The sequence below is a fragment of the Mustelus asterias genome, chromosome 25 (genome assembly GCF_964213995.1).
Source record: "Mustelus asterias chromosome 25, sMusAst1.hap1.1, whole genome shotgun sequence".
In the NCBI taxonomy this organism is placed as follows: Eukaryota; Metazoa; Chordata; class Chondrichthyes; order Carcharhiniformes; family Triakidae; genus Mustelus; species Mustelus asterias.
This window is the reverse complement of record NC_135825.1, coordinates 8,953,745-8,977,568: the sequence shown is the minus strand read 5'-3', so window position 1 is coordinate 8,977,568 and position 23,824 is coordinate 8,953,745.

Here is a 23,824-nt window from a genome sequence, read left to right as displayed (position 1 = left end):
ACTGACACTCATATTAAGTTTTTAGTTTATTTATTAGTGTCACAAGTAGGCTTACATTAACACTGCATTGAAGATAATGTGAAAATCCCCGAGTTGCCACACTCCGGCGCCTGTTCGGGTAACACTGAGGGAGAATTAGCACGACCAGTGCGTATAACCAGCACGTCTTTGGACTGTGGGAGTAAACCGGAGCACCCAGAGGAAACCCACGCAGACACGAGGAGAACGTGCAGACAGTGACCCAAGCTGGGAATCAAACCAGGTCGCTGGCGCTGTGAGGCAGCAGTGCTAACCGTTTGTTCATTAATATTTTGATCTTTCATGTGAGAGGGTAATGTTTGAAAGTCCAGTAATCTGATAACTCCTTCCCCACCTTCAGCAGTTCACTGTTACGGCGTCAAGAATTGCAATAAATCTGTTGGACACAGCCTGCCTTTCATAATAAACCCACATTGGTGTGGATTTATTGACTTTCCTCTTGCTAAATGCTCCGGCTATTTCCTTTATAACAGACTCCAGTATTTCTCTTACTATAGATGTCAAGCTAAGAGACTTAGTGTCCCCAGGATTGCGGTGCTGACCTTTTCTAAAAGACTGCACTCACATCCACCGTATCTTAGTCCTGCGATACTGCCCCACAGAAATCCATTGAGTTTCGTATCATTATCTCCCCATCAAACGCTCCACGAATCTTGTTTCCTTCCTCTCACAATAAGAGAGATCCAATTCAGTGCCTTAGAAAGTCTGCTGACAACTAACCGCCGAAGATGAACAGTGTTCTCTCCAACATAACTTGCGGCTGCTTTATGGCAATAGGCCTCTGCTCAGAAATGAATTCTTCCTGAGAAAACACCTTGACCTCAGGGATCAGCCAAGACCAGATCTGCTGGCACTAAAACCTTGTGAATGTCGAAGTGATGCAACAACACAGGACAACACAAGTTAAATGTTGAAAGGCGTTTTCACCATTTAGGTTTAACAAAAAGAAACTAAAATGGAGTGAATATTGGAGCAGAGCTCCTTCTGAATCTTCGAAGTTGGCGTATAAAGGACTTACCTCAGATTTCCAATGAAATATAGAAAAAAAAGAACCAAAAAAGTCGGAGATCTTTTCAGACTCGCTCTGAATGCATAACTGTTAGGTGGTTCACATGTGCACTGATTGAGGTCAGCCTTATGAACAGCACCAATGAGAGAAATCAAAACCCATCAAGAAAGTTGTTAATGCAGAGAAATTCCTAGGAAATGTCAAAAGAATGGAGTTCTTGGATCAGTCAAACAGTTAACCCACACTTAACAGAAACTTAAATAAGTGTACAGGAGCAAGAACTTGCACTTCAGAAGCACTTAACTGTCCGGAGGCGTTATCAACCAAGCCAAATATATTGGACCAGATGGCCAAATACTTGGTCAAAGAGCATCTCAAAGAAGGAAAGGCAATGAATTTTAAGGAATTTTGGACCTAGACAGTGGAACGCATGAGGCCAGCATCCAGAGGAAACCGAGAGAAATTTGGTTAACATTCCGGAACAAAAGATGATTGCAGAGCACAAAGTAATGTTGGGACTTGACCGTAACAACCTGTAAATTGTTAAAACCCAGTCCCCAGGCAAGGATTTGTTCTGATTCTGGCTGAGACGCCCCCACATTGTTGGGGTGTGGACAGAAGACCTGTCTTCCCTTCTTTATTCAACCCTCTCGGTTGATTGCAACAAGATTAATTTAAAAAGAATTCTTCCCTTATGGATTCCTTTTCCCAGTCCACAAGCTTCAAAAGGAACCACTTTAGCCAGGCCTTCAAGGGGGTGCCATGGTGGCACAGTGGTTAGCACTGCTGCCTCACAGCTCCAGGGACCCGGGTTCAATTCCTGGCTTGGGTCACTGTCTGTGTGGAGCCTGCATATTTTCCCCATGTTTGCATGGGTTTCCTCTGGATGCTCTGGTTTCCTTCCACAGTCTAAAAAATGTGCTGGTTAGGTGCATTGGCCATGCTAAATTCTCCTTCAGTGTACCTGAACAGGTGCCGGAGTGTGGTAACTAGGGGAGTTTCACAGTAACTTCAGTAAGCCTACTTGTGATTAATAAATAAACTTTAACTTTCCTACAGTGGGTTTCCTCCGGGTGCTCCAGTTTTCACCCACAGTCGGAAAGACGTGCTGGTTAGGTGCGTTGGCCATGCTAAATTCTCCCTCAGTGTACCCGAACAGGCGCCGGAGTGTGGAGACGGGGGGGATTTTCACAGTAACTTCATTGCAGTGTTAATGTAAGCCTTCTTGTGGCAAAAATAAATAAACTTAAACTTTAAAAACTTTAAGGAAAGAGTGAATTTATTAGTTACTAAAATGCAAGAGGAAATATTAATTAAAGCAACACACAGACTATAAATGAGAAGTGAGTCCAAAAAATAAAAATTAAAAATAAACTGTGGATCGGTCTTGGCTTGTCTGAGGAGTAGATGGTGAAACGTTGTGGCTGTTAAGTTGGGTGATTCCGGTAATGCTGCCTTTGGCAGTTGAGCAGTTGGTTTGGAGATTCTTAGTTCGACAGGTTAGCTGAAAGGAATTGTTCTGTCTTCTTTCGACTGTGGCTTTGCTGGTTTGTGACTTGCTTCCAGCAATCAGAGAGAGACATTTTTTTAAACTGTAAACGTAGGGATGCTGAGTGGATGTTCTTCAGCTGTGACCTTCACATCACACAACAGCACAGTAAAACAAGAACACCAGACAAGCACCCAGAAACCATTGGTTTTTAACCTCTTTCCCTGTGTATTCCTGGATAGGTAAAAACACAAACATGTCTTTCGCCCAGAACTGCATTCTTTCCAAATGACCATACGACATAGGAGCAGAATTAGGCCACTCGACCCATCGAGTCTGCTCCACCATTCAATCATGGCTGATATTTTTCTCATCCCCATTCTCCTGCCTTTTCCCCATAACCCCTGATCCCCTTATTAATCAAGAACCTATCTATCTCTGTCTTAAAGACACTCAATGACCTGGCCTCCACAGCCTTCTGCGGCAAAGAGTTCCACGGATTCAACTCCCATCATGTCCATAGCCTGGGATTACTGGGGCAGCACGGTGGCACAGTGGTTAGCACTGCTGCCTCACAGCGCCAGGGACCCGCGTTCAATTCCCTGCTTGGGTCACTGTCTGTGTGAAGTTTGCTCATTCTCCCCATGTCTGCGTGGGTTTCCTTTGGGTGCTCTGGTTTCCTCCCACACTCCAAAGATGTGTGGGTTAGGTGGATTGGCCATGCTAAATTGCCCCTTAGTGTCAGGGGGATTAGCTCGGGGAAATGCATGAAGTTATGGGAACAGGGCAAGGGTGGGATTGTGGTCGGTGCAGACTTGATGGGCCAATTGGTCTCCTTCTTCACTGTAGGATTCTATAAATCATAGGAGATGGTTTCTGCTGAGATGGTAATCAGCTGCCGTTATCTCTCCAGGAGATTACAGTTCAGTTTTTGCATGGCATCTATTCCTTCGATGTATGCTGTCTGAAAAAGGTGCAATGCTCCGTTTTCTCTGGGCAAGTTGATCTTGTGTAACCCACAAAGGGATTCCAGCAAGTGGTTACTTTGCAGTCTCCGCCAGTTTTTGTTTGTCTGTCCTTTTTTGAAAGACACAGGTAGCTTGTCCTGAGCCTGTAAATCCTGCCAGCACAATGGCAACAATTTACACCTCACTTTAACCCAGTCACAAAGTCCCAAGGCATCTCATGAGTGGCAATTATCAAGCAAATATTTACCACCAAGTTACATAGGGGAGTGTTGGAATGTGTGACCAAACACTCGCTGGGAGAGGTCGAATTCGCCTTAAAGGAGGAGAGATGTTTAGTGAGGGAATTCCAGAGCTTAGGGCCCTGATCAGAATGAACAAAGAAGAAAGAAAATTACAGCACAGCCCTTCGGCCCTCCAAGCCTGCACCAACCATGCTGCCCGACTGAAGTAAAACCCCCTACCCTTCCGGGGACCGTATCCCTCTATTCCCATCCTCTTCATGCATTTGCCAAGACACCCCTTAAACGTCACATGTGTAAAAGTCAAATGTATAAGATTCTGAGATGCTTTGACAGAATAGCTGCTGGAGAAGATGTTTTCCCCTCAGGGGGGGGGACTCTAGAACTGGAGCACAGTTTCAAAATAAGGGGGGTGGGGGGGCAGGATTTTCCCTCTGTGCTTGTCCAGGACTAGAAAATCCTACCCTACGTCAACGGCCCTTTGCATGGTCTGCTCCCACCCCCCCCCCACCCCCTCCTCACCCGCACCCCCACCCCCCACCCCCCACCCCCACCCCTACCCCCCACCCACCCCCCCACCCCCTCCTCACCCCCACCCCCACCCCCCACCCCACCCCCACCCCCACCCCCACCCACCCCCCCCCCCTCACCCCCACCCCCCACCCCCACCCCCCCCCACCCCCCACCCCCACCCCCACCCCCCACCCCCACCCCCCACCCCCACCCCCACCCCCCACCCCCACCCCCACCCCCCACCCCCACCCCCCACCCCCCACCCCCACCCCCCACCCCCAGCCCCACCCCCCACCCCCCACCCACCCCCCACCCCCACCCACCCCCACCCCCCACCCACCCCCACCCCCCACCCCCACCCCCCACCCCCCACCCCCACCCCCACCCCCCACCCCCCACCCCCACCCCCCCCCCCCCCCCACCCCCACCCCCCACCCCCCACCCCCACCCCCCACCCCCACCCCCCACCCCACCCCCCACCCCCCCCCCCCCACCCCCCACCCACCCCCCCACCCCCCACCCCCCACCCCCCACCCCCACCCCCACCCCCACCCCCACCCCCACCCCCACCCCCACCCCCCACCCCCACCCCCACCCCCACCCCCCACCCCCACCCCCACCCCCCACCCCCACCCCCCACCCCCCACCCCCCACCCCCACCCCCACCCCCACCCCCCACCCCCACCCCCCACCCCCCACCCCCCACCCCCAGCCCCACCCCCCACCCCCGACCCACCCCCACCCACCCACCCACCCCCCACCCCCCACCCCCCACACCCCCACCCCCACCCCACCCCCCACCCCACCCCCACCCCCCACCCCCACCCCCACCCCCCACCCCCCACCCCCACCCCCCACCCCCCACCCCCACCCCCACCCCCCACCCCCACCCACCCCCCCACCCCCTCCTCACCCCCACCCCCCACCCCCCACCCCCACCCCCACCCCCACCCCCCACCCCCACCCCCAACCCCCCACCCACCCCCCCATCCCCTCCTCACCCCCACCCCCACCCCCCACCCCCACCCCCACCCCCCACCCCCACCCCCCACCCCCACCCCCCACCCCCCACCCCCACCCCCCACCCCCCACCCCCCACCCCCACCCCCACCCCCACCCCCCACCCCCCACCCCCAGCCCCACCCCCCACCCCCCACCCCCAGCCCTACCCCCCACCCCCACCACCCGCTCGGATTCCAGTGCCGCGTGGGACGGGAAAATTCCGTCCAGGGCCTTTCATTGAAGACGGAGATGAGGAGGAATTTCTTCCCTCCACAGGTCAATAACCATTGGAATTTTCTCTCCCCCGGTGCAGAGTGGAGGCCATTCAATATATTCAACGTTGAGTTAGATTCTTGATTGACAAAGGAGTCAAAAGTTAAGCAGGGAAGGCAAGAAAGTGGAGTTAAGACCACAACCAGATCAGCCATGATCTTTATTGCATTGTGGGGCAGGCTCGAGAGGCTGAATGTGGAAGTTAAAATGTTGAGATTGAAGTTTCATGGTTTGGAAGTTAAATTGTGCGGAAGTTAAAGTGCTCAAATTAAAGCTTCATGCCTTCTCTGTACAGTAACGGGAATTGTTTATCAGCTTACTGACCTTCAAAAAGGGTCAGCGTCTGCTATTCAGCACGAACAGGCTAATCTTCATCTGCGTAGGCCCCATAACTCGCTGTTTTTCAGCCTTTGCCAGATGAGCAAGACCAGATTTTTCCATGACAAATACCAAAGATGAGATATGGGGATGTGCTATGTAAATGGCGGATTAGCAGAAATCAATTTTTCATCGAATGAGAATTTGGATTTAATTGGCAAATATGTGTGCAAATGAAGGATTAGAAAAATTGCTTGTTTCTGATTTGCTGTAATTGACTATAATTGCCAGGTTGTTTGTTCGTAACATCAGAAACACTTGCAGGACCACTACAAGCTGGTTTCTCCTTGGGCACGAGTCGTTAAAGGCCTCGCACTGTATTATGCATGGTGTCTAGTGCTGTTTGTACTCAAGTTGACTAAGATTGCCTAAGGTTGCTGGTACCTGGATCTCTGACAGAATAGCCCAACCCCTAGTCCCATTTCTTATGTTCTTAGGATACAACATGGCATGGCCACTAGTGGAGAAGTGATGGAAGTGGATGATCACACGAGGCCTGAATTGGGGGAGTGCAGAGAACTCGGAGAATTGTCGATCCGGTAGAGGTTACAGATCCAGGCCATGGAGGAGCTTGAACACAAGGATGAGAATTTTTAAATTGAGACGTTGTTGGCCGGGGAGTCAAAGCAACGCAGCGAACACAAGTGTGATAGGTAGTAGGACTTGGCACGAGTTAGGCTGCTGATGATGGTATTACATTCAAACATTTTTGATGTCAAACTAAAGGTTATCAATATTACTCGAAAGGTGATCTGTCTCTTCCATCCCCTTTGTCCTCGGTTGACTGAATGAATGTCATCATATGAGTTCTTGATCATTGAATAAGCGCCTTGTCAAGATGACATGAAACTTTACAGCTGAGAAATGGGAAGTAGGAAAGGAAATCATCCTTCAATTGATTTATAAATCTTAGTGGGTGTAAAGAGAACTCCGAGGCACAATCTACATTGTCAGATAGGAAGGGACATTTAGGATGAGTGATTTTGTTTTAAATTTGAAGTGTGCTCACTCATGAGACGTGGATGCTGCTGGAAAAGCCAACTCTCACTGCCTGTCCCCAATTGCTCGTGTAAAGATGTTGGTGAATGCAGAGATCTCAGACGTTGGTGGAATGATTAACGGTATGTCGATGCTTCTACCTTGTCTCTGAGACACCAGCGCTCCTCTAAGACTGGCCTCTTAAGCATCCAAGATTCAATCGTTCCACCATCGGCAGCCAATTGCTTAGCCCCGAATCTCTGGAGTATCCTCGGATTACCCACAATTCCTCCTTCAAGATGCACCTTAGACCTAAATTTGACCAAGATTTTGGCCACCTAGTGGCTTGACATCAACCATATAGGCCATAGGGCCATAAGACCATAAGACATAGGAGCAGAATTAGGCCACTCGGCCCATCGAGTCTGCTCCGCCATTCAATCATGGCTGATATTTTTCTCATCCCCATTCTCCTGCCTTTTCCCCATAACCCCTGATCCCCTTATTAACCAAGAACCTTTCTACCTCACGTGACTGCGAAGCCTCTTGGGGGTAATTTGGTACAATTTTTAAATTCTTTCATTAGGTGCGAGCAAGGCCAATATTTGTTGCTCACCCCTCTGGCCCTTGGGAAAGTTATTGCCAGCTGAATTGTGCTTTGGAGAGGGTGCAGAAGAGGTTTACCAGGATGCTGCCTGGATTAGAGGGAGTGAGCTACAAGGAGAGGCTGGACAAACTAGGGTTGTTTTCTCTGGAGTGGCGGAGACCTGATAGAAGTCTATAAAATTATGAGAGACATAGATAGGGTTGACAGTTAGAATCTTTTTCCCAGAGTTGAAATGTTTAATACTAGGGGGCAAACACTTAAAGTGAGAGGGGGGAAAGTTCAAAGGAGATGTGAGGGGCAAGTTTTTTACACAGGGGGTGGTAGGTGTCTGGAACACGCTGCTAGGAGTGGTGGTGCAGAGAGGTACGATAGGGGCATTTAAGGGGCTTTAAGATAAGCACATGAATATGCAAAGAATATGGACCAAGGGCAGGCAGAAGGGATTAGTTTAATTTGGCATTATGTTCGGCACAACATCGTGTGATGAAGGGCCTGTTCCTGTGCTGTAGTGTTCTTTTTCTATGTTCTATATAAATGCAAGTTGTTTAGTGCTGTTAGGAACACTGGAAATAGGAACAGCAGTTGGCCATTCTGCCCCTCGAGCCTCTTCTGTCATTCTGTTAGATCATGGCCGATCTTTTACCTCAATGCCACTTTTCCGCACTATCCTCATATCCCTTGATGTCTATAATATCTAGAAATCTATCGATTCTGGCCTTGGCCACTCACGATGACTGAGCCTTCACAACCCCCGGGGGTAGAGTTCCAAAGATTTACCGCCACCTGCATGTCGTTGTTCTTGTTGTTGTTGATAAGTTTGGTGCAGCTCCCAGCATGGGGAGGTAAAGAGATGCAAATCCTCCAATTGGAATGGGGAAATCAGCCAGATTCGGCTCTGAGCTATGATTCTAGGGGGACTGGACGGGATAGGTGCTGAAGGGATGTGTCATCTTGTGGAGAAATCCAGAACTAGGAAACATGAAGACTCTCATTTAAGACGGAGGGGAGGAGGAATTTCTTCTCTCAGATTGTCATTAATCTTTGGAACTCTTAGTCGTAGGGCGGGAATTTACGGCCTCACTCGAGCGAGACCGGAAATTCCCACCCGAGGTCAACAGACATTTCTGTTGTCCGCCGCTCGCTCGCTCTGATTCCGTGAAGGGTGAGGTGGTAGAATTCCGGCCATAAAGTTTTATAGCATACAAAGAGGCCCTTCAGCCCATCGTGTTGGTGCTATCCATCGAACACATCTATTCTAATCCCATTTTCCAGCACTTGGTCCATAACCTTGTATGCTATGGCATTTCACATGCTCGTCTAAATGCTTCTTAAATGTGGTGAGGGGTCCCCCCTCGACCAGCCTTTCAAGCAGTGAGTTCCAAATTCCCACCACCCTCTGAGTGAAAAGGTTTTTCCTTAAATCCCCTCTAAAACTCCTTCCCCTCACCTATGTCCCCTGGTTATTGACCCCCTCCCACCAAGGGGAAAAGCTCCTTCCTATCTACCCTATCTATGTCCCTCTTTATTCTGTACACCTCAGTCAGGTCCCCCCTCAGCCTGCTCTGCTCCAAGGAAAACAACCCCAGCCCCCAACCAGCCTCCCTTCATAGCTGAAACACTCCAGCCCAGGCAGCATCCTGATGAATCTCCTCTCTGCACCCTCCCTAGTTCGAACAGTGAAGGCTGGGACACTGAATATATTCAAAGCTGAATTATTTTTGATCTACAAAGGGGTAGAGGCAGGTAGGTCCGCAAGATCAGCCATGGATGGCGGAGCAGGCCCAAGGGATCAAATGGCCTACTCCTGGCCACTTCTTATGTTTTACTCAACAATCTGTACTGGAAGGTCCACTCTAAGCGCAGGATTAAGCTTGGTGATTTTGCCCCCACAGTGTAACAGCCCATTGACGTTTATTGTGTAGATTAGCTGAGGAAATATGGGGTCTCTATGTGTGTCACATCTACTTCTGTTCCCTTAGATATAGAATATAATGTTGCTGAGAGAGAGAGGGAGAAAGGATTTGATTTCTCTAACAGCTTTCACAACCTCAAAGCATTTTACGGCCAGTGAGATATTTGTGAAGTTATGTCATTGTTAAAACGTTGGAAACACAACAGCTAATTTGTGCACAGCAAACTCCAACAAACTGCAGTGGGATAATGACCACAGATAATCTGACTGCTGTTCCCACCTTTAAGATGTCTTTGAACCTTACATTTTGACCAATAAGCAAGTCATCTGCCCTAATATCATCGATGTGTCTGGGCATAAAATTTTATTCCATATTGCTCCTGTGATGCGCTTTGCAGCGTTTTACTACACTGAAACTACGATATAAATACACGCTGTTAATTGTTTGTGTTGTACCGATGGCCTGCTTTGCGTTTCCAGCACATTCTATTTTTATTTCGGTTTTGCAGTTTTTCACTTTGGGTTTTTTTTCCACACATTTGCGTTCTATTAATATCTTCTCATTGCGACACTGCAGGAACATTCGCAGCCGGTTTTCAATTTTTGTCAAACTTTCAGCATCCCACACATTCCCCTCTCCTTCCCCCGCCACCCCCCTCTCCCCCGCCCCCGCTCCCCCACTTCAGATCTGTTCAGATTCGATGAATAATTCAGTCGTTTTCCAACTTGCAGCTCTGACGCGTGGTTCACACCTAAAACACCAGCCTCTCCATCCTGCTACACAAAAAAAAAGAAAGACTTGCACACCTATAACGTCTTTCACGGCCTCTCGTCCAAAACATCACACCTCCAACAGTGCAGCACTCCCTCACTACGGTGCCACACTGGAGTGTCAGCCAAGAGTTTGGTTCTCTGAAGTGAAATTTAAACTAACAACCTTCCAGCTTCAAAACAAGAGCTCTACATGCTGAGAGACAACTAATATAGGATATGTTTTAATACGTATTGGAATATTTGCAGCTGGGTCCATTGTGCAAAAAATCTAAAGCCCTTTTGGCTTTCCATCTCAGTCACTGATAATTAATTTAAATTGTTCGAAATGGCTGTTATTTTCGATGAAGATTTGATGAAGATTTTACAGTGAGAGAATGTAAGACTCTGCTTCAGATGTGAACAGCAGATCCAATGTTAAATTACTGGGTAGCTGATTATACTTAGGGCCAGTGCAAGTAAGTAGAAACCTTCTAGCTCTGTGTGGACAAAAGAAAGCTCTTGCATTTCCATAACTTGCAATTTTCAAGCCCCACTCTCTTTCGGAGAGTTGGTGCAGACTTGGTGGGCTGAATGGCCTCCTTCTACACTGTAGTATTTCCATGGAGTTCGTTGGTTCACATTTATCATCCCTACTTCTTACATAGGGTGTGTTGACCTTAATCCAATTTGTCCTCTTTGCACTATGGATGCTTTATAAGAACTAGGAGCAGGAGTGGGCAATTCAGCTCCTCGAGTCTGCTCTGCCATTTAATACAATCAGGGCTGATCTCATCACGGCCTCGCGTCCACTTTCCTGCCCGTTCTGCATAACCCTTCAACCCATTACTAAATAAAAATCTGTCTATCTCCACAAATTTACCCAATGCCCCAGCACCCAGCACACTCTGAGGTAGGGAATTCCACTGTATTTATGACCCTTTGAGAGAAGTAGCTTCTCCTCATCTCTGTTTTAAATCTGCTCCACTTTATTCTCTTGTTCTAGGTTGCCCCACAAGAGGAAGCCCTATGTCTACTTTGTCAATACATTTTATCATCCTGCATACCTCAATTAGATTTCCTCTCATTCTTCTAAACTCCAGAAAGTATAGGCCTAAACTGTTCCATCTCTTCTGAAGACAAACCCTTCATCTCTGGAATCAACCTAGTGAACCTCCTTTGAACTGCCTCTAATGCCATTACATCCTTCCTTAAATAAGGGGACCAAAACTGTACGTCGATCTCCCTGTGTGGTCTCACCAATGCCTTGTATAGTTGCAGAAATGCTTCCTTACTCTTGTACTCCTTATTCCTTCAGCTATAAATGCCAAAATTCCATTTGCTTTCCTCATCACCTGCTGTACCTACAGGTGTGACTCATGTTTGAGGACACCCAGATCCCTCTGCACTAAAGCACCCCGAAGCCCCTCTCCATTTAGATAATAAATTGCCTTTCCATTTTTCTGACCAGATGCATGACCTCACACTTATCCATGTTAAACTCCATCCGCCACATTTTGGCCCACTCTCCTAACCTATCTATATCCATTTTTAAGTTTCTCATTTCCTCATCGCAACACACAATCCCACCTACTTTAGATGCAAATTTGGCTATCGAAGCTACAATCCCTGCATCCAAGTCATTAATGTAGATTGTAAATTGAAATCATCGAAACCCTACAGTACAGAAAGAGGCCATTCGGCCCATCGAGTCTGCACCGACCACAATCCCACCCAGGCCCTACCCCCACATCCCTACATATTTTACCCACTAATTCCTCCAACCTACGCATCTCAGAACACCAAGGGGCAATTTTAGTATGGCCAATCAACCCGCACATCTTTGGACTGTGGGAGAAAACCGGACCACCCGGAGGAAACCCACGCAAACATGAGGAGAATGTGCAAATTCCACACGGATAGTGACCCGAGCACGGGAATCGAACCCAGGTCCCCGGAGCTGCGAAGCAGCAGTGCTAACCACTGTGCCACCGTGCCGCCCAAATTTTTGGGGCCCAAGTACTGAACCCTATGGCACCCAACTAGTTACACTTTGTTCACTAGAAAAAGATCCATTTAACCCAACTCTCTGCCTTCTGTTGGCTAGCCAGTCTTCTATCCAAGCTAATAAATTACCCCTAACCCTGTGGGATCTTAAAATCTCAGCAGGCCCGTCAGCAGCTGTGGAGGGAGAATAGAGCTAACATTTCACATCTGAATGAGGGTCCCTAAACCTCAAAATGTTGTTTCAGATCTCACCTTGTGTATTCTGTGCGGTCCCTTATCAAACGCCTTCCTGAAGTCCAGATATACTACACCTACAGCATTCCCCACTATAGGCCACTGTCCCAGCCATCAGGCAAACAGCAATGCCTGGGTCACTTAGGGGTAGCACAGTGGTTAACACTGCTGCTTCACAGCGCCAGGGACCCGGGTTCGATTCCTAGCTTGGGCCACTATCTGTGTGGAATCTGCACATTCTTCCCGTGTCTGCGTGGGTTTCCTCCGGGTGCTCCGGTTTCCTCCCACATTCTGAAAGACGTGCTGGTTAGGGTGCATTGACCCGAACAGGCGCCGGAGTGTGGGCGACTAGAGGAATTTCACAGTAACTTCATTGCAGGGTTAATGTAAGCCTCACTTGTGACTAATAAATAAACTTTACTTAACTTACATTAAATTTACTCGCAGGATTTGGGCATTGCTGGCAAGGCCATCATTCGCTGCCCACTCCTAACTGGTCTTGAGAAGGTGGTGGAGAGCTGTCTTTTTGAGTCGCTGAGGCCTGTGTTACTCCAACCGAACTTCTTCACCGTGGCTCGATACAGCTAGGTCATTTCAGAGTGTGTCTGGAGCTAAAAGCGAAATTCTGCAGTTGCTGGGAATCTGAAATAAAAACAGCAAGTGCTGGAAATGCTCAGCAGGTCTGGCAGCCACTGTGGAGAGAGAAACAGATTTAACATTTGGAGTTAGATATGACCCTTTTGAGAACTGAAGCATCGTACTTAGAAACATTACTTCTCCATCGATGCTGAGTGTCTCCAGTATGTTCTGTTTTTATTTTGGCCTGCAGTCTGGAGTAAGCCAGACTGACTATTGATGATACATTTGCTTCCTCTCAGTACATTAGCGACGCAGGTCGGTATTCATTAATTAAATGATCATAATTACTGACACTAGCTTTTTTATTCCAGTTTCAGTTAAATCAACTTACATACTCCGGAATTCTTGTTTCTGGGTTATTAGTTCCAGGGGTATGGGTTAATAATTCAGGAGCATGAACTCTATGGGGGTCGGCACGGTGGCACAAGGGGCAGCACTGCTGCCTCACACGCCAGGGAACTGAATTCAATTTCGGCCTTGGGTGACCGTGTGGAGCCCGCACGTTCTCCCCGTGTCCGCGTGGGTTTCCTCCGGGCGCTCCGGTTTTCCTCCCACATTCCAAAGATGTGCAGGTTGGGTGGACTGGCCATGTCAAATTGTCCCTTAACGTCCCAAGACATGTAGGTTGGGTGGGATTAGCCATGGAGAGGCGGCACAGTGGCATAGTGGTCAGCACTGCTGTCTCACGGTGCGAAGGACCTGAGTTCAATTCCTGGCTTGGGTCGCTCTCTGCAGAGTCTGTACATTCTCCCCATGTCTGCGTGGGTTTCCTTCGGGTGCTCCGGTTTTCCTCCCACAGTCCAAAAATGTGCTGGTCAGGTGGATTGGCCATGCTAAAATTCTCCCTCAGTGTACCCGAACAGGAGCCAGAGAGTGGCGACTCGGGGATTTTTACAGTAACGTCACTGCAGTGTTAATGAATGGCTACTTGTGACACTAATAAATAAACTTTAAATGTCTGGGGTTATGGGATAGGGCGGGGAAAGGGCCTGAGTAAGAAACTCTGTCGGAGGGTCGGTGCAGACTCGATGGGCCGAATGGCCTCTTCTGCATTGTAGGGATGCTAAGATTCTATGATACTACGCCACTATTCCTTTGGATGATGTATATTTGAGTGGAGGGATCGTCCAATGCTCTCAGCGTGCACTCTTTACTGTACAATATTGGTACATTTCTATATTGCTTTTACTTTCAGCAAAATAAAACAGCGCTGTCGGTAGAATTGGTTTAAATCATGCTCTGGAAAGCCTATCGTTTCTTCTCAGCGAACCTGATAACATTAGGGGAAGATGAATTTCAGGGCCAAGGACATTATGCTACAAAGACAGGAACCTATAAATAAATAAGCGGGGAAGAGAAATATTGAGCTTTAAAGAATTATTAAGATTGAAACATATAAGCTTTTAAAGCTCAGGCTTTTCATCACAACATGGGTTATGTAAAGGCAGGAGCTTGCTGTGATATAAAAGGGAGAATGCTGCTCTGAAAATCTGCATCAAAGCGAATTCTCAGCAAAGCCACACTTCAGGGAAAGCCCCGAGAGGCAGTTACAGTGCGGCGTGAAAAGGTGTACGTATTGGGGCGGCACGGTGGCACAGTGGTTAGCACTGCTGCCTCACAGCACCAGGGACCCGGGTTCGATTCCCGGCTTGGGTCGCTGTCTGTGTGGAGGCTGCACATTCTCCTCGTGTCTGCATGGGTTTCCCCTGGGTGCCCCGGTTTCCCCCCACAGTCTGAAAGATGTGCAGGTTCGGTGGATTGGCCATGCTAAATTAATGTCAGGGGGATTAGTAGTGTTAAATACATGGGGATAGGATCTGGGTGGGATGGTGGTCAGTGCAGACGTGATGGGCCAAATGGCCTCCTCCTGCACTGTAGGATTCTATGCCTATCTCGCCTCTACCTAGCAATCAGGTCAACCAATTCATAGAGTCGTAGAAGTTTACAGCATTGAAACAGGCCCTTCAGGCCACCTTGCCCATGTCACCCTTTCTTTTAACCACTAAGCTAGTCCCAATTGCCCACGTTTGGCCCAAATCCCACAGTGTTAACCACTGTGCTACCCCTAAGTGACCCAGGCATTGCTGTTTGCCTGATGGCTGGGACAGTGGCCTACAATGGGGAATGCTGTCGATGTAGTGTATCTGGACTTCAGGAAGGCGTTTGATAAGGGACCGCACAAAATACACAAGGTAGGATCACATGGGTAAAAGCAAATTACCGCGGACGCTGGAATCTGAAACAACATTTTGAGGTTTAGGAACCCCCATTCAGATTTGAAATGTTAGCTCCATTCTCCCTCCACAGCTGCTGACGGGCCTGCTGAGATTTTAAGATCCCACAGGGTTAGGGGTAATTTATTAGCTTGGATACAAGACTGGCTAGCCAACAGAAGCAATGCCCATGTAACTGTCTAAACACTTTTTGAAAGACAAAATTGTAACCGCCTCTACTGCTACCTCTGGCAGCTCGTTCCAGACACTCACCAGCCTCTGTGTGAAAGAATTGCCCCTCTGGACCCTTTTGTATCTCTCCCCTCTCACCTTAAACCAATGCCCTCTAGTTTGAGACTCCCCAACCTTTGGGAAAAGATGTTGACTATCGAGTTAATATTAACTGGTGTGAGACCCAGCAAGCCAAAGACCAAAAAAGAAAATGACAGAAAGAGAGACCCTATTATTACTTAGTTAGCGAGAAGGAGGCAGTGGCCTCGTGGTATTATCACCAGACTATTAATGCAGAAACTCAGCTAATGTTCTGGGGACCCGGGTTCGAATCCCCCCCACGGCAGATTTAATTAAAAATATCTGGAATTAAGAATCTACTGATGATCATGAAACCATTATCGATTGTTGGAAAAACCATCTGGTTCACCAATGTTCTTTGGGGAAGGAAATCTGTTGTTCTTACCTGGTCTGGGCTCCAGAGCCACAGCAATGTGGTTGCCTCTCAACTGCCCTCTGAACAAGGGAAACGAGGGATGGGCAATAAATTCTGGCCAGCCAGCGACGCCCATATCCCATGAATGAATTAAAAAACGGTTGCTGCCGTCTAAGATTGGTTGTAGATACAGACTTAGAGCAGCCATCTTCACAGGTACTTATTAATAGCCTTGCACATGAGACACATGTGAGTGTGTGTGCACTGTTGCATCTTTCATTACTTCTCCTTGAATTTTAAAGCTAATAAACTTCCTTTTCCTTTGATTCAAGAAAACCCGGCATGATTGGCTTCTTATTAAAAAGTAAATACATTTTGATTGGAAAAGGCATTTACGGGGAAAATAAATTTAAAAACCATTGTTGCAACCAGCTGAGAAGGCTGAATAAAGGGGAGCCAATTGATCTCTCCTCAGGCAGTCGTAACTGTGTGTGTGTGTATGTGTTTGTCTGTGTGCGCATGTGTGTGTGGGTGTGCGCGTGTGTTTGTGTGTGTGTATGAGTGTGTGTGTGCGTGTGTGTGAGTGTGTGTGTGTGTGTGTGCATTCATGTGTGTGTGCATGTGCGTGTGTTTGTGTGTGTGTGTGCATGTGTGTGTGGGTGTGTGTGTGCGTGCATGTGCATTCATGTGTGTGTGAGTGTGTGCGTGAGTGTGTGTGTGTGCGTGTGTGTGTGTGTGTGCATGTGTTTGTGTGTGTGTGTGCATGTGTGTGTGTGCGAGTATGTGAGTGCGTGTGTGTGCATGCATGTGTGTGTGAGTATGTGTGTGCGTGTGAGTGTGTGTGTTTGTGTGTGTGAGTGTGTGTGTGTGTGCGCGTGCATGTGTATTTGCATGTTTGTGCGTGTGTGTGTGTGTTTCTGTGTGTGCATGTGTTTGTGTGTGTGCGTGTATGCGTGCATGTGTGTGCGTGTGCATGTGTGTTTGCATGTGTTTGTGCATGTGTGTGTGTGTTTGTGTGTGTGTGCGTGTGTGTGTTTGTGTGTGCGTGTGCATGTGTTTGTGTGAGTGCGTGTGCATGTGTGTTTGCATGTGTTTGTGTGTGTGTGTGCATATGTTTGTGTGTGTATATGTTTGTGTGTGTGAGTGTGTGTGAGTGTGTGTGAGTGTGTGTGTGTGTGCATGTATGTGCGTACTTGTGCATGTCCATTTTTTATTTCACGTCCAACAACAAGATGAGGGTAATGTTTTTTCTCTCACACACTAAATTGCTTTTCCCTTTATTTGGTGTATAATAAATCATCCCACTGCTCTTTTCACTTTATTTATTATTGCCTCACAGGAGTTGCCTTTTTAAAGTGAAATATCAGGAATGCTTTCCATTAGCCTTTCAAGGATGAAGTACGTTAATGGTTTGGGGCTACGTCTGTTACAGGATCTCTCATCATATCTGTGATTGATTATCTATTTTTCATAAATTTCACTTTTAGCCATATCCCTTAGATGCCCGGTTCACTTCTCTGTTCCAATTTGCCTGTTTTATCCATTCATTGGCGAAGAAATGGGCCGGTGAGTAGTTGCATAGCTGTCAACTTCAGCCCTCTCATATTCCTCCACTGAACCCTCCATTCCCTTCCTTCTCTCCCACTCTCTTTTCTGGTCTCTTGTCAATCGCCAATTCTAACTGTGGGGGGCGATGGCCTAGTGGTATTATCACTTGATCATCATTTCCAAGAAACTCAGTTAATGTTCTAGGGACCTGAGTTCGAATCCCACCACGGCAGATGGTGGAATTTAAATTCAATAAAAAATATTTGGAATTAAAGGGAGAGAAACAAAAGGGTCCAGAGGGGCATCTTTTTCACACACAGGGTAGTGAGTGTCTGGAACAAGCTGCCAGAGGCAGTAGTAGAGGCGGGTACAATTTCATCTTTTAAAAAGCATTTAGACAGTTACATGAGGCAAGATAAAAAGATATGGTATGAAGGGATGTGGGCCAAACGTGGGAATTGGGACTCGCTTAGTGGTAAAAACTGGGCAGCATGGGTAAGTTGGGCTGAAGGGCCTGGTTCCATGCTCTAAACCTCTATTACTCTATGACTTTAAGAATTAAGAAACTATCATCGATTGTCGGAAAAACCCATCTGGTTCACTAATGTCTTTTAGGGAAGGAAATCTGCCATCCTTACCTGGTCTGGCCTACATGTGACTCCAGAGCCACTGCCTTCGGGCAACTAGGGATGGGCAATAAATGCTGGCCCAGCCAGCGACGCACATGTCCCACGGATGAATAATAAAAAAATCACTCCACCTTTGGAAAAACATGTCTTCAACTTCCTGGACCCTAAGCTCTGGAATTCCCTCCATAGAAACCATAGAGAATCATAGAAAATTACAGCTCAGAAACAGGCCTTTTGGCCCTTCTTGTCTGTGCCGAACCATTTTTTGCCTAGTCCCACTGACCTGCACTTGGACCTTATCCCTCCACACCCCTCTCATCTATGAACCCGTCCAAGTTTTTCTTAAATGTTTTCTTAAATGTGCATTTACCACTTTATCCGGCAGCTCATTCCACACTCCCACCACTCTCTACGTGAAGAAGCCCCCCCTAATATTCCCTTTAAACTTTTCTCCTTTCACCCTTAACCCATGCCCTCTGGGTTTTTTTCTCCCCTAGCCTCAGCGGAAAAAGCCTGCTTGCATTCACTCTATCTATACCCATCAAAATCTTATACACCTCTATCAAATCTCCCCTCAATCTTCTACGCTCCAGGGAATAAAGTCCCAACCTATTCAATCTCTCCCTGTAACTCAGCTTCTCAAGTCCCGGCAACATCCTTGTGAACCTTCTCTGCACTCTTTCAACCTTATTTACATCCTTCCTGTAACTAGGTGACCAAAACTGTACACAATACTCCAAATTTGGCCTCACCAATGCCTTATATAACCTTACCATAACACTCCAACTTTTATACTCGATACTCCGGTTTATAAAGGCCAATGTACCAAAGGCACTCTTTACGACCCTATCCACCTGTGACGTCACTTTTAGGGAACTCTGTACCTGTATTCCCAGATCCCTCTGTTCAACTGCACTGTTCAGAGTCCTACCATTTACCCTGTACGTTCTACTTTGGTTTGTCCTTCCAATGTGCAATATCTCACACTTGTCTGTGTTAAATTCCATTTGCCATTTTTCAGCCCATTTTTCTAGTTGGTCCAAATCCCTCTGCAAGCTTTGAAAACCTTCCTCACTGTCCACTACACCTCCAATCTTTGTATCATCAGCAAACTTGCTGATCCAATTTACCACATTATCATCCAGATCATTGATATAGATGACAAACAACAATGGACCCAACACCGATCCATGCGGCACACCACTAGTCACAGGCCTCCACTCAGAGAAGCAATCCTTCACAACCACTCTCCGGCTTCTTCCATTAAGCCAGTGTCTAATCCAATTTACTACCTCCCCATGTATACCTGGCGACTGAACCTTCCTAACTAACCTCCCATGAGGGACCTTGTCAAAGGCCTTGCTGAAATCCAGGTAGACAACATCCACCGCCTTCCCTTCATCCACTTTCCTGGTAACCTCCTCGAAAAACTCTAATAGATTGGTCAAACATGACCTACCACGCACAAAGCCATGTTGACTCTCCCTAATAAGTCCCTGTCTATCCAAATATTTGTAGATCCTATCCCTTATCACACCTTCCAATAACTTGCCCACCACCGACGTCAAACTCACTGGCCTATAATTTCCCGGATTTCTTTTGGAACCTTTTTTAAACAACGGAACAACATGAGCCACCCTCCAATCATCCGGCACCTCCCCCATGAATACTGACATTTTAAATATGTCTGCCAGGGCCCCTGCAAGTTCAACACTAGCTTCCCTCAAGGTCCGTGGGAATACCCTGTCCGGTCCTGGGGATTTATCCACTCTGATTTATCCACTCCTCCCTAAAGCTATCTAACTCTCTCTCCTTTAAGACACTTGCTTAGCTTAGCTTTGGGCCACCTGTCCTGCGATCTTCCAGTGTGAATCGGTGTCAGTTTGTGTCTGACAACTGTCCTGTGAAGTGCCTCGGGGTATTTTACTGCGCTATATTAATGTAAGTTATTGTTGTTGTTAATCACAATTATGGCTCGTTAGCGAGCAAGGTTTAACGACTCTGAAGATTTGACTGGGAGAATTAATCACCTGAGGAAGTCACTGAATCTCACTGAGGATCTGTGTGGCTGCACCTCAGTGTGAGCAAGCCACCTTAGGTAAACAGAGGGAAAACAAGAGGAAAATTGATTACCTTGTGCTTATAATGCGGCAAAAAAAAGGATAATTACCAGCCGGATGTGCAAACAGTCCTTCCATGGGCTGCACTCTCATTCCCAAAGGAATGGGCATACCTTAGCTGTGAATACGCCCGCACCTTTCCTGACTGGATTTTGTACAGTAAAATACAGCATGAGGAGATTTTCTGATTGAACTAGAATTAGACTAAATAGATGCACGTCAAGTCTGAACAAAAGGCTGCAGTATCCAATTCCGGACTTGAAAGAATTCCAAGAATTGTTCCAGGGATGAGGGATTACAGTCACTTAGAAAAACGGGGAATTTGGCACTGCTCTCCTGAGAGCAGAGGAGGCTAAGTGGGGATTTAAGTGGTCTTTCAAAGAAGTGCTTCGATTGAGTAAGTAATTAGAAGCCGTTCCCTGTGGCTCAAGTGTCGATAGACAGGGGGCACAACTCTGAGGCGATTAGTAAGAGGTGACATAGAATTATAGAATCCCTACAGTGCAAAACGAGGCCATTTGGCCCATCGAGCCTGCACCGACAACAATCCCATCCAGGTCCTATCTCCATAGCCCCACTTATTTACCCTGCTAGTCCCCCTGACACTAATGGGCAATTTAGCATGGCAAATCAAACTAACCTGCACATCATTGGACTGCGGGAGAACATAAGAGCATAGAGCAGGAGTAGGCCATCTGGCCCCTCGAGCCTGCTCCGCCAGTCAATAAGATCATGGCTGATCTTTTCGTGGACTCAGCTCCACTTACCCACCCGCTCACCATAACCCTTAATTCCTTTATTGTTCAAAAATGTATCTTTCCTTGCCTTATAAACATTCAATGAGGTAGCCTCAACTGCTTCACTGGGCAGGGAATTCCACAGATTCACAACCCTTTGTGTGAAGAAGTTCCTCCTCAACTCAGTACTAAATCTGTTCCCCCTTATTTTGAGGCCATTCCCCCTACTTCTAGTTTCACCTGCCAGTGGAAACAACTCCCCTGCTTCTATCTTATCGAATTCCTTCATAATCTTATATGTTTCCATAAGACCTCCCCTCATTTTTCTGAATTCCAATGAGTATAGCCCCAGTCTACTCAGTCTCTTCTCATAAGCCAACCCTCTCAACTCCGGAATCAACCTGGTGAATCTCCTCTGCACCCCCTCCAGTGCCAGTATATCCTTTCTCAAGTAAGGAGACCAAACCTGTACACAATACTCCAGGTGTGGGAGGAAACCAGAGCACCCAGAGGAAACCCATACAGAATGTACAACCTCTACACAGACAGTGACCTGAGGGTGGAATTGAACCTGGGTCTCTGGCGCTGTGAGGCAGCAGTGCTAACCATTGTGCCACCGTGCTGCCATGAGGAAGAATGGTTTTTATCTAGTGACTGTTTAGGATCTTGATTTGGAAAGCACTGCCTGATAGGATGATGGATTCAAGAGCGGCCTTCAAAAGAGAATTGGGTACATGCTTAAAAAAGGAAAACTGGCTGGGATATGGAGAAAGACAATGGGACTAAGTGGCTTGCTCTTGGAAAGAGACAGCACATTCTCAATGGGCCAAATTGCCTTTTTATTTTAGATATATAGCCAGAGTTGAGAGGATCTAGATGGCGGTCATCACTAATGCCAACCCATTTCAGTTCCTCATATCCTGGGGGAGAGGCGTGGGCAATCGGTAAGTGTTATGTATGTTGGGGCATGCCCCTTTAAGGGAACAGGTCAGGTGACCCAGGACTCAAGCTCCACCCTGTGCTAGAGAATAGGCGTCTTAATAAACTGTTCCAGTTAGTTCACTTCCATTAACCTTGTGGTCTTTTATTAGTCTTTATATTAAACCTCAAACACATTAGGAAGCACCTCCAGAAAATAATCAAACTTCATGATGGCAAAGATGAGAACCAGGAACTTCTTACTGATTTGATTTGATTTATTATTATCACATTAACATACAGTGAAAAGTATTGTTTCTTGCGCGCGATACAGACAAAGCATACCGTTCATAGAGAAGGAAATGAGAGTGCAGAATGTAGTGTTACAGTCATTGCTAGGGTGTAGAGAAAAATCAACTTAATGCAAGGTAAGTCCATTCAAAAGTCTGACAGCAGCAGGGAAGAAGCTGTTCTTGAGTCGGTTGGTACGTGACCGCAGACTTTTGTATCTTTTTCCTGACAGAAGAAGGTGGAAGAGAGAATGTCCGGGGTGCGGGGGGGGGGGGTGCGTGGGGCCTTAATTATGCTGGCTGCTTTGCCGAGGCAGCTGGAAGTGTAGACAGAGTCAATGGATGGGAGGCTGGTTTGCATGATGGATTGGGCTACATTCGCGACCTTTTGTAGTTCCTTGCGGTAGTTTCTTCGCTTTCACTTTTACCAATACGAGGATTGTAACAATATCGTTGTCTTTAACAGGCAAGCTCAGGAGTGAAGTCATGGATCAAGCGTTAGTTTGCGGTCTTGGGCAGAACAGGAGACATACCAAGCTCTGATACAACCAGAAAGAATGCTTTCTATGGTGCATCTGTAAAAGTTGGTGAGAGTCTTAGCGGACATGCCAAATTTCCGTAGTCTTCTGAGAAAGTAGAGGCTTTCTTAACGATCGTGTCAGCAAGTGCGCAAGTCAAAGATGTCTGAACATCTGGCACAAGCCTCAATGCTGCCCAAATATCAGCAGGTATGTGCAGGGTAGCTGAGTTTGTTTGTTGCTTTTCCAATCAACTTAGAACTGGAAGCAACTTTGCAACCTCTGCAATGAATCTGAGACACAGGGTAGCTGCTTCTTCAGCCTCTGATGACTGGATAATATCTCTTCTGTGCTAAGCCACTACTGTGACCTGCTCTATGCAAGAGGTTGAAGTTCAAGGGTTATTTTCAACCTGTGCCGGAAAGAAAAAAATGAACTTGCGTTTATAAAGCCTTTCACAGAGAGAAGGAGGCACTTTACAGCCAATGAAATATTTTTGTAGTGGAATCATCGTTGTAATGCAAGAAATGGGGTGGCACAGTGGTTAGCACTGCTGCCTCACAGCGCCAGGGACCTGGGTTCAATTCTAGCCTTGGGTGGCTATGTGGAGTCTGCACGTTCTCCCCATGTCTACGTCGGTTTCCTCCGGGTGCTCCTGTTTCCTCCCACATTTCAAAGACATGTAGGTTAGGTTGATTGGCAATGATAAACTGCCCTTTAGTGTCTCAAGATGTGTAGCCATGATGTGGAGATGCCGGCGTTGGACTGGGGTGGGCACAGTAAGGAGAGTCACAACACCAGGTTAAAGTCCAACACGTTTATTTGGAATCACGGGCTTTCAGAGCACTGCTCCTTCATCAAGTGAGTCCTAACATCACTCACCTGATGAAGGAGCAGCGCTCCGAAAACCCCTGATCCCAAATAAACCTGTTGGATTTTAACCTGGTGTTATGAGACTTCTTACTGTGCCCAGGATGTGTAAATTAGAGGGATTAGCGGGATAAATGTATAGGGTTACGGGGATGGGGCGGGGGAGGGGGCTTGGGTAAGTTACTCTGTCAGAGTGTCAGTGTAGACTTGATGGGCTGAATGGCCTCTTCTGCACTGTCGGGATTCTATGATTCTACGTAATACAGCAGACAGTTGG